Source organism: Aquarana catesbeiana, linkage group LG05, assembly GCF_042186555.1.
Source record: "Aquarana catesbeiana isolate 2022-GZ linkage group LG05, ASM4218655v1, whole genome shotgun sequence".
In the NCBI taxonomy this organism is placed as follows: domain Eukaryota; kingdom Metazoa; phylum Chordata; class Amphibia; order Anura; family Ranidae; genus Aquarana; species Aquarana catesbeiana.
This window is the reverse complement of record NC_133328.1, coordinates 379,192,369-379,206,981: the sequence shown is the minus strand read 5'-3', so window position 1 is coordinate 379,206,981 and position 14,613 is coordinate 379,192,369.

Here is a 14,613-nt window from a genome sequence, read left to right as displayed (position 1 = left end):
AGTCTAACCTCTTCATTTGACCTGAAGCAATGGGTACAGGCTTCTACTCACTCTGATGGCAACACCCTTGACCTTGTATTCTCCTACCTATGCACTCCATGCAACTTCTCAAACAATCCTTTTCCTCTCTCCGACCATCACCTTATTAGTTTCTCTCTCCCCCTGTCTTCCACCACCTTTCCCTCCAATCGCCTAACCATCACTCGTAGAAACTTTCGCAACTTCAACTCCTCTCTCCTCTATTCTGCTACTGACCCCCTCTATGACAAAATCTCTCCCCTGTCCTGCCCCAACCAAGCCATGTCCATCCACAATAAATCTCTGTCCTCCACCCTGGACAAGCTCGCTCCCCTCACTACACGTAGAATCAGGCCTCAACCCCTACAACCCTGGCAAACAGATGACACTAAAATTCTCAAAAAACGTAGTCGCGCTCTTGAGCGTCTGTGGAACAAGACTAAGTCTCTCGAAGACTTCAACCAATACAAATCTGCCCTCCAAAAATACTATTCTTTCCTCCACACTGCCAAGCAAACCTATTTTACAACTCTTATTAACACCTTCTCATCCAATCCCCGTAAACTCTTCTCTACCTTCAACTCTCTACTTTGTCCTCCACCGCCTCCACCCACTGACTTACTCACTGCCCAGGAAATCGCTAATCACTTCAAAAACAAGATTGATACAATCCGTGATGAAATCTCCATTCTACAGATATCTCCCCCAGCTAAGACCCCATGTCAACAGGTACAGCTGACACTCCCCCTATTCAAATCTACTACTACAGATGAAGTTGCTAAACTCCTTTCTATCGCCCACCTAACCACCTGTCCCCTGGACCCTATTCCCTCTCAAATGCTATGGTCACCCTCTGACCCCATCCTACACTCTCTAACCCACATCTTCAATCTCTCCCTCACCTCTGGCATCTTTCCCGATGCTCTAAAACATGCACTGGTCACCCCCATACTCAAAAAGCCGTCCTTGGACCCTACCAATCTTAACAACCTACGCCCAATCTCCTTGCTCCCCTTTTCCTCTAAACTCCTTGAACGCCTGGTTTACAACCAACTGAGTGACCACCTCATTAAAAACAACCTTCTTGATCCCCTTCAATCTGGATTTCGCCCTCAACACTCCACAGAAACTGCTCTTTTAAAACTCACAAATGACCTACTAACTGCAAAAACCAATGGACACTATTCTGTACTCCTACTTCTGGATCTTTCAGCTGCCTTTGACACGGTTGACCACCCCCTCCTCCTCAAAAAACTTTACTCCTTCGGTCTCCGTGACTGTGCTCTTCAGTGGCTCTCATCCTACCTATCCCAACGCACCTTCAGTGTCACTTACAATTCTACTTCCTCCACTCCTCTTCCCTTCTCTGTCGGGGTCCCCCAAGGTTCAGTTCTTGGACCTCTTTTAGTTTCAATCTACACCTCTTCCCTGGGTCAGCTGATAGCCTCTCACACAAATCTATCTCTCCACCCCTCAACTCACTCCATCAGTCACCTCACGCATCACTAACTTACTAACCGACATATCTGTATGGATGTCACACCACTTCCTCAAACTCAACTTCTCAATAAAAATATAACTAGAGATATCCAATGGTGCGATACAAATGTATATGCACATTACCACACATCAATATCCACCACTGTAACATCACCTGTGTGAAAAATCGCATATGCAACTTCACGCATACGATATGCAAAAAAATCGCACATGCGATCATTAACACACAAATAAATGAGCAGTATGAATAATAAAAATAAAATAAAGTGTGATGAAATCTCCTGAAGTTATTCAGAGATATAATCATCTGTTAATACGCAAAGAAATAAGGGTGTCAAGCCGGTGTATCCAGCTAACCTCTCGCTTTCTTAATTCCTTTTTTTTTTTCTTTTTTTTTTTTTTATCCACTTCAGCGAAAGTTTTCCGAGAGACATTATTTCAACTTTATGTGTCAAACTTTATCTCTTCTCCTTTTTCACATCATTGTGGATTGTTTCCGTCACATCTTTATTATTTTTCCCTTCTAGGATATTCTTAAATAATTTTAACAACCGACGACAAAACGCCTTCTATAATTATAAACCCTATTATTATCTTAATCTCTCTCAGTCCCTCTTATTTCCCCCCGCCCCCCCCTCCCCCTCGCCCCCCCCTCCCCCTCCCCTGTGTCTGGTCCGTTCCTTTATGTTGTTTATTTATCCACTTGGCTCTGCACCTATTCTTTCTTTTATCCTATCTAAATAAATATCCGAGACTTTGTAGTTTTTCCAACTTTCCCATCTACTATTATCCCCTTTCTCTCCTCCTTCCATTTTGTAGTGATAATCTATTTCCTTTAGCCAGTTTCTAATGTCTGGTTTTCCACTTTTTAGCCAATTCTTGGGAATTAAGGCCTTGGCCGCATTCAGGAGGTTAGGTATTATTGATTTTCTATATTGTTTCTTAGGTTTATTGTAGATATGGAAGAGGCAAGTCCAAATATTTTGTTCTATTTCTTCTCCAGTTATTTCTTTTATGTTATTTAACACTTCCTTCCAGTACTCCATTATTATTGGGCATTCCCACCATATGTGTGTGATCGTTGCTATTTGGCCACATTTTCTCCAACACAAGGAGGTTCTATCTTGATGGAATCTGTGTATTCTTACTGGGGTCATATACCATCTTGATACTAGTTTATAATTCATTTCTATAGTCTTCATGTCCCAAGCCTTATTATATCCCATTTCTATCATTTTTTCCACTTTTTGGTTATCTATTTTTAAATTCATTTCTTTTTCCCATTGATTTATATATTCTGGTCTTTCTTGTGCTTCCAAATCTGTCAGTATACTATAAATTTTTGATGTTCCGTTTTTTAATGGTGTTTCATTGCTACATAGCTTTTCCAGTGCAGTTAATTTTGTTTCATCTCTCAGTGGGTGTGGTATTGTGCTTACTAGGTGCCTTAGTTGAGTATACTTCCATTCATTCATCTTCCATCCATTCCTTTCCTCTATTTCTACTCGTGTTCTTATTTTACCATTTCTAGTGATATCTTTCAGTTGTGGGTTACCTATTCCTTGGATTTCAAATATTTCCCTCCCACGGGTGAAGAGATTCAATCCTGTGAGTGCTAATAGTGGTGAATTATATTTCCATTCATTCTTTAAGTGGATGGTGTCCCAAATTTTAAATACATTTTTTGTTATTTCGTGCGTGTCGGTGTCCAATATTCTATATTTCCGTGGAATCCAAATATTCTTATGTAGTGTGGCTCCACTTATTGTGTTTTCCATTTCCACCCATTTTTTTTCATTTTTCTCATTTGTCCACTCTAACATTCGTGTTAAAACTATGGCTTTATAGTACCTACTTATATCTGGAGCGGCAAGACCTCCATGCTCCTTTTTCCTTGTGATCAGCGTGTAATTAATTCTTGGTTTTTTATTAAGCCATATGTATTTTAGCAGGATTGTTTTAATTATTTTAAAAAAGCTCTGCGGGATTTTTACTGGTAACATCTGTAATCTGTAGTTTATTTTAGGTAATATCGTCATCTTAAACATATTTATTCTTCCAATCCATGAAAGTGGCTGTATTCTTAACTTTTTCATTTCTTCTTTGACCTCATTGATCAGTGGAATAAAGTTTGCCTGATAAATTTTTTCGACTCTAGGAGTTATTTTAATTCCAAGGTAATTTAGTTCTTTTTGTAAAAACTGAACTTCCTTTTTCTCTAGACCTATGTTTAATATTTCCGTTTTTATTGGATTAATTTTGAAGTTTGACAGTTCTCCGTATTTTTTAATTTCTTTCAGTATGTTTGGGAGTGACACTCTTGGGTTGGATACGTACATCAAGATGTCGTCCGCGTAAGCAGCGATCTTATGCTCTTTTCCTCCTAGTTTCGCTCCTTCTACCTCTTTGTTATTGTGGAGTGTTGCTAATAGTGGTTCTAAAGCCAATACATATAATAGTGGAGACAGTGGACAGCCTTGCCGTGTTCCATTCTGCATCTTAATTTTTGGAGAGAGTCTACCGTTTACTTTTACGACTGCTGTCGGGCCATTATACAAATTTGTTATCCACTTCATCATTTTTGTCCCGATACCCAAATGCCGCAATGTATCCATCATGAAACCCCAGTCTACCCTGTCAAATGCTTTTTCTGCATCCAATGACAGGAATAGAACTGGGGTCTCATTCTGCACCTTCTTGTGCAACATCAATAATGATTTTAGGCTGTTGTCCTGCCCCTCTCTCCCCGGGACAAAACCAGTTTGGTCCGGGTTGATCCACAGTGGGATTAGTTTTTTTATCCTAGTGGCCAGGATCTTGGAGTACAGCTTCGTATCGGCGTTCAATAGGGCTATTGGCCTGTAGCTTGAGCAGTTAACTTTGTCTTTCCCTTCTTTTGGTAGTATTGTAATATGAGCTAATAACGATTCACTTCTTATTTCTTCATCTTCCCCTAAGGAATTCATATATTCTAATAGTTTTGGAGTCAGCTGTTCTTCAAATTTTTTATAGTATTTGACCGTAAACCCGTCTGGTCCTAGGCTTTTTCCTACGGGAGTTTCCTTTAATGCCAGTTTTACCTCTTCATGCGTAATATTTTTTTCCAATTCTTCTAGTTGGTCTATTTTTAGTTTTGGTAAGTTTGCTTTTTTTAAATATTCTTGTATCTTCTTTGTTCTTGTATTCGCTTCTTTCCAACTTTCCTGTCCTTTTATTGCATAAAGGGAGCTGAAGTATTTTTGACATGTTATCGCTATATCTGTAGTTTTATTTACCACTTCTCCTTTTTCATTTTTGATCTTCTCAATGTAATTCAAAGACTTCTTTTTTTTTACCAGATTTGCTAGGTATTTTCCTGGTTTATTACCCCATTTATATTTTTCTTGTACTACTCTGTTGTAGTCCTTCCTTTCTTCTTGTTCCATCCAGTCTTTTAATTGCTCTCTCTTTTGAGAGAGTAGGCCGAAGATTTTGTTGTTTACTTGATTTTTATGTTTTCGTTCCAATTCATACATTTCTTTAATTATTTGTTGCATGTTTGTTTTCCTTTCCTGTTTTTTTCTTGCCCCTATGACTATTAACTTGCCCCTAATAACAGATTTATGCGCCTCCCATATTGTTGCTTTCGATACCTCTGGTGTATCGTTTTCCTCAAAATATCTTTTAATTTCTTCTATGATGCTTTTTTCGGTCTCACTGTCTTCTAATAAAGTTTCGTTGATTCTCCATGGACCCCTTTCAAGGACTTCTCCTTTTATTTTCATTCTCAAGGTTACTGGGCTGTGATCTGAGGCGGTTATTATGCCTATTTTTGTTTCTTCTATTTCTTCCAAGTTTCTATGTTCGACCATGATGTAATCCAATCTAGAGTAAATTTTGTGTACTGTTGAGTAGAATGTGTAGTCCTTTGTGCTGGGGTGCTGAATTCTCCAAGGGTCTATTAGTTGCTGTTCATATAATGTTCTTTTTAATTTCTTTAGTTGATTTACCTCTTTGTCCCTTACTCTTGAGGTACTGTCCATTTTATTATCCATGCTGAAGTTGAAGTCTCCAGCTAGTATTAATTTTCCTTGCTTGAATTCCATTAGTATTTTAATTATATCTATCAAATATTTTTTAGGGTTCTTATTAGGACAGTACACATTGGCCAATGTATATTTTACCCCGTGTATAGTTCCTGTAATAAATAGATATCGACCCTCCGGGTCTATTTTCCTTTGATCTATTAGAAAACGTACATTTTTCCCTATACCGATGGCTACTCCTTTGGCCCTTCTTATTGGCGAGTCTCCTTGATACCATGTTGGTATGTTTCTTGAATAAATTTTGGCATTTGAGTTTTGGGTTATATGCGTCTCCTGTAGGAAAATTATTTCTGCTTTACTTTTTTCTAGTTCTCGGAGAATGATGTTTCTCTTCCCTGGGGAATTTAGTCCTCGGACATTGTAAGAGATTATTTTTATGCTGTTTACGTTTTCCATTCTTGTGCCTTTTCTTCCCCGCCCGTCCTCCGGCCCTCCCCCCCACGTGGTCCCCCTAGGTGACCGGATGGAGGGGACACCCCGCGGACGCACGGGGTCTCCTCATCTCTTGTCTCAAAATAGGTGCGCCTATGTAACCACTCATGTGACTCAGACCTTTCCCTCCCCACCCTCCTTCCCTCCCTTTTCCCTCCTCCCACCCTCCCCCTCCCTTTTTTCTGATATGGGTTTTTTACCCCCATATTCTCTAGAGCTGAGAGCGTTTTACTTTGTTTTGTGGGGCACGCTCTGCCCCCTCTGCTCTATTTATTGTGAGGCGGAGCTCTGTAAGACACCCTATTCCCCCCCTGCCTAAGCACTAATAGGGCGACCCCCTGTCCACTCCGTGAGTCCCTGTTTCCCTCTCCCTGCATTTTTGTTGTGTTTTACCAATCCTTTCACTTTCCTTTTTTCCCATCCCATCAACCCCAGCCCCCCCCCCCTTTCCACTCTAAGGCCCCTTGCACCGTTGTGTGGTATTTTCTCAGATATTAATTTCCTCGAGAGTCCATATCTTGATGTCTGATCCTTGAATTTACTTGCCACTGCAGGTCATCTCCTGCCGTTATTCGCTCCTGACTATTTGCGTATTTTTCCAGTTCTGGGGAGGGGATTTCTAGTTTGTTGCAAAAGTCCGGAATCTCCTCCACATGTCTTAGCCTCGCACTTATTCCGTTTTTCCTTGCTATTAGACATGCTGGAAAACCCCAGTTGTATTGAATTTCTTGCTCCCGGAGGATTTCTAATAATGGCTTTAGTATCCGTCGTCTTTTCAACGTTTCTTGAGATAAATCTTGAAATATTTGTAATTTACCTCCCGCAAACTCTATTTGTGTTTTCCTCTTTAGGTTTATCCCGATCTGTTTTTTTTCTTCCCATTTTTCAAAGCGTACGATTACATCTCTAGGTGTTTCCCTTGCGAACCTTTGAGGTTTTTTTACTCGAAAGACACTTTCTATTCCTATTGTGTTAGTTGTTTCCTTTCCCAAGATTTGGTTGAAGAGATTGTTCATTTTTTCTATTAGATTTTCTGCTTGTTCTATTTCCGGTAACCCACGTATTCTCAAGTTTTTCTTTTTATCTCTATTTTCTTGCTCTTCTATTTTATATGATTGTTCCTGTTTTCCCGTTTTAATTTCTTTATTTCGTCTTCCAGTTCCTTTATGTTTTTTTGATGTAGGTCTACTTTGATCTCTACTTCTTCCACTCTGTTTAACATATATCCCATATCTTTATGAAGTGTTGACATCTCTGCTTTTAGGGAATTCTCTAGTGCCGCGAACATTTTTTCCATATCCTGTTTTGTTGGCAACTGTGGCCCTTGTTGTCCTTCCTCCTTTCCTCTGTCTTCCTCTCCCATTTCTGGCTCCATTCTGGGTTCTGAGAGGTGGCTGGTTTCTGTTTGTACTTTATACTGGCCTTTTTTATCCTTGTTGTCCTTCTCTTTTGTATCTATTTGTCTGCCCTTTGAACCCACTTGTTTCTCTCCTTCTCCGATTCCTTGCTGTATATACCTATTCATAGGGCCTGGACTTGGGCCTAGGCTGGTCCTAGGTGATTTCGGTATTGCTCCCGCACTTCTTGTTGTTTTCCCCTTCATGTTTGTTTCTATGGCTGGATTTATAAGATCTTCGAAGCTGCCTTCCAGAATACCCCTTGATTGGGGTCTCTTAAAAAAATGAAAAAAAAAAATCTCCCAGCCTTCTTAAATTGACTTATTTTTACTAATATTTCTTTTGTTCCGTTCTCCTACCCGGCATCCTCCCCACAATCCAATAATAGAAATAATTAATGAGATATGAGTAGTCCCCGTTTTCCAGAAGTTATGTTACTACCTTAAGTACATTAAGCATTCCTTGGTGCTGTTCAATTGTTTAAACCATAGTATTAAGTCCCCATGCACACGGACGTCTCCACAGCTGCTTTTCTGAGCCCTTTCTGCAGCTCAAAAAGGCCTGTCTATGTCAGTCCATGGCCTCACGCCCACCTAGGCGTCTCTGAGCCGCAAGTGGCATAGGCGTTCCTAAGCTGCAAAAAAAAAAAAAAAACGCTCAAAAACGCTATTGCAAAAATGCTGAAAAAAGCTGAAAAAAGTTAAAAAAAGTCACTGCAAAGACACCGGCGTCTTCACAGCGCTTTTCTAACAGCCCGTGTGCATGAGGGCCCAGGTGCTCAGCAAAATAATTCAAATATTTTAGCGATATAATGCAATCTAATTCAAGTATTCAGCAAGATGATTTATATATTCAGTAGTATAGTTCCAGTATGAGCTTATATGTTCCACATTTTTGTTACTATGAAATTTCTTCTTATTCTATAGTTTGTACTATCGAGCCTATAGTTAATACCATTTGCAAAAAACAAAAACAAAAAAAGACAAAAAAAAAAAAAAAAAAAAACATCACAAGAAAGGGAGATACTGCAGCAGCAGCAGCAGCAAGCAGGTGGGGGCTGGGAGACAACTCTTCCGCTGGCTTGTCTCTCTTTCACCTTCTCCTTCTCCCCTGTTCCCCCCCTGTTTTTATTGTTTTTCTTAGCTCACTTGATTCTACTTTTTCAGCTCTTTCGCCTTCATTTACTTTCATTTACTTTCGCTTTTCATTTCATTTTATTTCATTTTATTTCAATGTGTTCTTTCCCTTTCCCTTTCTTTTGTTCTATTACTTTTCCTTTGCCTGTTCACTTCAAGACAATTGCAATAGAAAAAAGCCAAAAGAGGGGAAAAAAAAAAAAAATACGGTACTTATCTTTTAGTTGTTGTTGAAGTTGGGACAAAAAGGGACGCTCACTACTGCTTGTTGCTGCTCTCTGATGCTGCGAACGTTCAGGTGCTGTCTCTGATGTTATCAATCTGCCCAGGTCTGTCTGACCCGCTGAAGTCTCAGCTGTTCTCTGCTCTCAGCTCTTCAGTGTCCGCTGCCGCTGCTCCTTGCTCCACTCACCCACCTTCCTGGCTCTCTCCTCCGAAATTCCCCGGTGCACTTCAGCTGGTTCCTCCGCTCTCCGCGGCCGGCAACACCGCTGGGGACTTGAAACAGCCCCCTGCAGCGCACCGTTTTCCCTGCTGCCGTTGCTTCCGAAGCGCTCCGATCTCCGCGGTTTTTCAGTTCTCCTAACCCCCCGTCCTCGATGAGCCTTCTAGCCCATCCGACTCCGGAGGGGTGGGGGGGGGGGGGGATGCAGTCAGACGCAGGTACAAACTTCCTCTGGCTTACACCACAAGACAGCTCAGTGAGTGATGAGCAGGGGGGGCGGGGAGGGAAGCTACCTACACCTTCTCATCAGGCCGATCATTCCTCTCAGCTGCAGGGAGAGGGTTCTCAGGATCCTCACGCTGTGCACAGAGCCATTACCAGGCTCCTCCCTCCTCTACCCGTGTCTGTCAGACGCGATCGCTTTCTTAATTCCAATTCCCTATTGCCTCTCCGTCTATTTTTTTTGGGAAATACCATCTATTACCATAAAGTTGTGACACTGTGTGTCCCTTTTTGATGAAATGTTTAGCCAAGGGGAGCTTTTTCCAACTTGTCCCTAATTGAGTACTTGTGTCTGGCTATACGGTCTTTAATTTTCTGTGTGGTCTCTCCTACATAAAGGAGACCACAGGGACATTTGACAATGTACACAACAAAAGACGATTGGCAGGTGTAATGATCTCTGATCAGTATATCATAACCTTTTTGGGGATGAGAGAAGCATTTTCCTCTGATCACACTGTATGCAACAGAGGCATGGAAATGAACACATATTTTGAGACCTAAAAAGGTCACTCGTGAAATTGGTGCCGAATATTGGTCAGCTTTCACTAGTTTAATGTGATTAGTCCCACCCCAATGGTATGAAGGTGGGGGGGATTACAGAATTCAGGAAACAAAGGATAACTACTATCAAAAATGGGCCAATGTTTCTTGATGATATTATTAAAGTGGAGTTCCACCCAAAAGTGGAACTTCCACTCATCGGATTCCTCCCCCCCTCCGGTGTCACAGTTGGCACCTTTCAGGGGGGTGCAGATATCTGTATATTACAGGTATCTGTACCCACTTCCAGCGTAGATAGCCGCAGAATCTGTAGTTATTTACTCCACATCCTGTCCCCCCCCGCTGTCTGCTGGGAAACACACGGGTCCCAGAGACAGCAGGGACCAGCCGTATTGCGCTGCACGACTCGCGCATGCGCAGTAGGGAACCGGGAAGTGAAGCCACACGGCTTCACTTCCTGATTCCCTTCCCGAAGATGGAGGCGGCAGCACCCGAGGACCGAGAGACGGTTCGGCCTCGGGTGCCGACATCGCGGGCGCCCTGGACAGGTAAGTGTCCATGTTTTAAAAGTCAGAAAAAACATTTCGGTGGAGCTCCGCTTTAATTCTATTAGAAAAAGGGTGAAATTGAGAAGTGAAAGGCATTCTGCGACCTGTGTTTTTAATTGTAACATTATTATGTATATTAATACGTTCAGAATGAACTAAATTTGTAGGATAACCTCATTGTTGCAGCCTGTCTTCCATCTCATTTAATCTAACATTGCAAGTATCTGTTTCAGTGGTAATTCTAGTCACTCGTTTTAATTGACTCCGGGGGATGGATTTAAAGACCCTGGGGGATGAAAGCTAGAAAATAGCAATAATTGATTATGGTCGGTAGGTTTCCTATACAGATCACTGACTATATGTCCATCCTTAATGGATAAAGATGTATCCAAGAATGGAGTAGCATCAGTGTTAGTGGACATATTAAACTTTAAACCTGGAATCAATAAATTCAAGTATGAATTGAATGAGGACAGTGAATTCAGGTCACCAGTCCATATAGCAAAAGCATCATCAATGAACCTGTACCAAACTGTACAGTGTTCATCGAATAATGTACAGTGAAAAATAAAAGCTTGCTCAATTATATCCATGAACGCATTAGCATAGGGAGGTGCTACATTGCTGCCCATCGCTGCCCCAGCGAGTTGCAAGTAATAGGTGTCTTTAAATAAAAATAAATTTTCCTCTAGAACTATTGTTAGCAGCTCCAGGAGAAATGAAATCTGAGCAGGAGTGTATTTTTTTAAATTAATTAGCAAACGTTTACAGGCTTCTATACCAAGACGATGAGGAATGGCTGTCTATAGATAAGCTACCTCCCATGTGACCAGCAGTGCATCAGGTGGAATGACAAGAGATTGTATTTTATTTAAGAAGTCTTGGGTATCTCTTATATATGAGTGAGTCTGTGTAAACAATGGTGTTAAACACTTGTCCAAATATTTAGCCAAAGGCATAGTAACTGATGCAGTGCTGGACACAATAGGTTGACCCAGGGGATTAATGGGATCTTTATGTATCTTAGGAAGCACATAAATGATCGGAGTTACAGGATATTCAGAAATTAAATAAGTATGTGTATTAACATCAATGATATTATTTCATACTGCTTGGCCAACCACCTTTTTATTTAGAACACGTAATGTGGGATTAGTCTCCAGACATCTGTATACCTTAGGATCTGCCAACTGTCTGTAAATTTCCCTCTCGTATTGTACGGTATCCATTATCACTACCGAGCCGCCTTTGTCGGCCGGCTTGATAGTGATTTCCTTACGTGTGGCCAAAGTGGAAAGAGCTGTAATTTCCTCTCGAGTCATATTATTTGGAATATGATCCCTCCCATTATTATTACTAAGGAAGAGATTAATATATATAATGTTTAAGGGGGTTCTAAGTAATTTTCTAGCCAAAAATACAGATTTTAACTTGTAAGCAACAAATGTCAGAAAAAGGCTTAGGCATGAAAGGGTTAATATAGCCATAATGCCAGAAAAGCATTACAACTGCTTTATTGAAGAAATAGATATCATCCCTGTATTCTACAAGGAATATAATAGTGATATTTTTCTTTTAAACTAACATAATATATGCAGCCCATGTACTTTTACTTTCTACTATGATCCCCTCATCTAACACCTTCATTAGCACTACTTTCCCTTCTTGATACAGGTGCAGTGGAATGGCCTTATATTGTTCCCTACTTGGTGGCGTATCAAAGGTTGGAATTGTATGAATAATAATTCTAATTTTGCCTAGACAAAACAAAATCCGATAAGAGACATAAGAGGAGAGTATATTGTCTCAATTGGATACCGATAGGCTAGAATAGTTCCAGGAAGAACATGCAATTCTGTGTTTTGCCGGTTCATTAATCTCACTGGAATCCTTCTGTTCTTTACTATAGTTGAAGCTCTGGCCAAACCCAGATCATCCGGTGTAGTCCCAGGTTCTATAAGCAAATCTAACCCTTGGAGACTCCTCTAGGGTTAAAACAGTTTTCTGCTTAGCAGGCAAAGTTATACCATGTTGATACAGGGCTTTTATAACTCCCATTTTATCACTGCAATTTACACCTTGCTTCAAGGAACCGCACACCCTTATTAAATTACATATATCCTCTCTGTTGTATCTTTAGTTGTATCTTTAGTTGTCTTAAGTTGCATCCAATATCTCATCCTATATTTAAGGAAATATTGGCCAGCCAACATTTTAAGAATTCTCATGCAGATTCATAATGATGAGCACACCATGTTACATAGTTACATAGTAGGTGTGGTTGAAAAAAAAGACATAAGTCCATCAAGTCCAACCTACAGTAGGTGACCGCGATATTGTGTCAATCTCGCTGCTGTTATCGGCGAGATTTGATACCCGCGAGCCCCGTCGCCGAGCTGGCTCGCTCATCAGGAAAAGAAAACTGTTTTTTCCTTTCACGAAAAAAACGGCGTGGGGGTCCCCCCAAAATCCATACCAGACCCTTATCCGAGCATGCAGCCCGGCCGGTCAGGAAAGGGGGTGGGGACGGGCGCGTGGCCCCCCTCCTGAATCATACCAGGCCGCATGCCTCAACATGGGGGGGTAGGCGCTTTGGGGCAGGGGGGGCCCTGCGGGCCCCCCACCCCAAAGCACCTTGTCCCCGTGTTGATGAGGACAAGGGCCTCTTCCTGACAACCCTGGCCATTGGTTGTTGGGGTCTGTGGGAAGAGGGATTATCGGAATCCAGCAGATCCCGGCCCCCCACCCTATGTGAATGAGTATGGGGTACATCGTACCCCTACCCATTCACCTAGGAAAAAAAGTGTCAATAAAAAAACACACTAGACTGACTTCAGGGGTCTTCTTCCGACTTCGGGGAAAGAAGAGGGAACAAGACGATGGAGAAGACCGGGCCACCACTAGCAAACGAGCGGCTAAAGAGCAGTGGGTAGAGGAGGAGCCCGGCAGAAGAACTGGAGAGCAGGAGAAGAGGCCGGAGAGCGGGAGAAGAGAAGAGGCCAGAGAGAGCAAAAAAGTCGGAAGAAGACCCCCCGAAGTCGGAGGAAGACCCCCCAAGTCAGAAGAAGACCCCCGGAGCTGCCTAATAAATTACTTTAAAAACCTGTTTAGTGTGTTTTTTTTGACACTTTTCTTCCTAGGTGAATGGGTAGGGGTTTGATGTACCCCATACTCATTAAAATAGGGTGGGGGGGCCGGGATCTGGGGGATCCCTTATTAAAGGGGGCTCCCGGATTCCCATAAGCCCTCCGCCTGCAGACCACAACAACCAACGGCCAGGGTTGTCAGGAAGAGGCCCTTGTCCTCATCAACATGGGGACAAGGTGCTTTGGGGTGGGGGGCCCGCAGGGTGCCCCCCTGCCCCAAAGCGCCCACCCCCCATGTTGAGGGCATGCGGCCTGGTATGGTTCAGGAGGGGGGGCACTCACCCTTCCCCAACCCCTTTCCTGACCGGCTGGGCTACGTGCTCGGATAAGGGTCTGGTATGGATTTTGGGGGGACCCCCACACCGTTTTTTTTGGTGTAGGGGGTTCCCCTTAAAATCCATACCAGACCTAAGGGCCTGGTATGCCCCTGGAGGGGAATCCATGCCGGTTTTTTATTTAAAATTTGGCGCAGCGTTCCCCCTCATGATTCATACCAGACACCTGTCAACAATGCCTGTCGCTCATCGCGAAAGGAAAAAACTGTTTTCCTTTCCCAATGAGCGCGCCAGCGCGAGATGTACAGTACCCTGTCGCCGAGAACCAGCGCAATGGGATCGCACTGGAAACACATTCTCGCGGTCAGGTAATGTATGTGTGTGATTATATGTCAGTATTACATTGTATATCCCTGTATGTTATGATTGTTCAGGTGCTTACAGTATTTAATATTTTTTTGAAACTATTGATGCCCCCCCCACTGAAACCACCGCCTGTGGAAGTGAATTCCACATCCTTACCGCTCTTACAGTAAAGAACCCTCTATGCAGTCTAAGGTTAAACCTCCTTTCTTCTAATCTTAATGAGTGGCCATGTGTCTTATTAAACTCTCTTCCACAGAAAAGTTTTATCCCTATTGTGGGGTCACCAGTATGGTATTTGTAAATTAAAATCATATCCCCTCTCAAGCATCTCTTCTCCAGAGAGAATACGTTCAGTGCTCATAACCTTTCTTCATAACTATTGTCCTCTAGTCCCTTTATTAGCTTTGTTGCCCTTCTCTGTACTCGCTCCATTTCCAGTACATCCTTCCTGAGGACTGGTGCCCAGAACTGGACAGCAT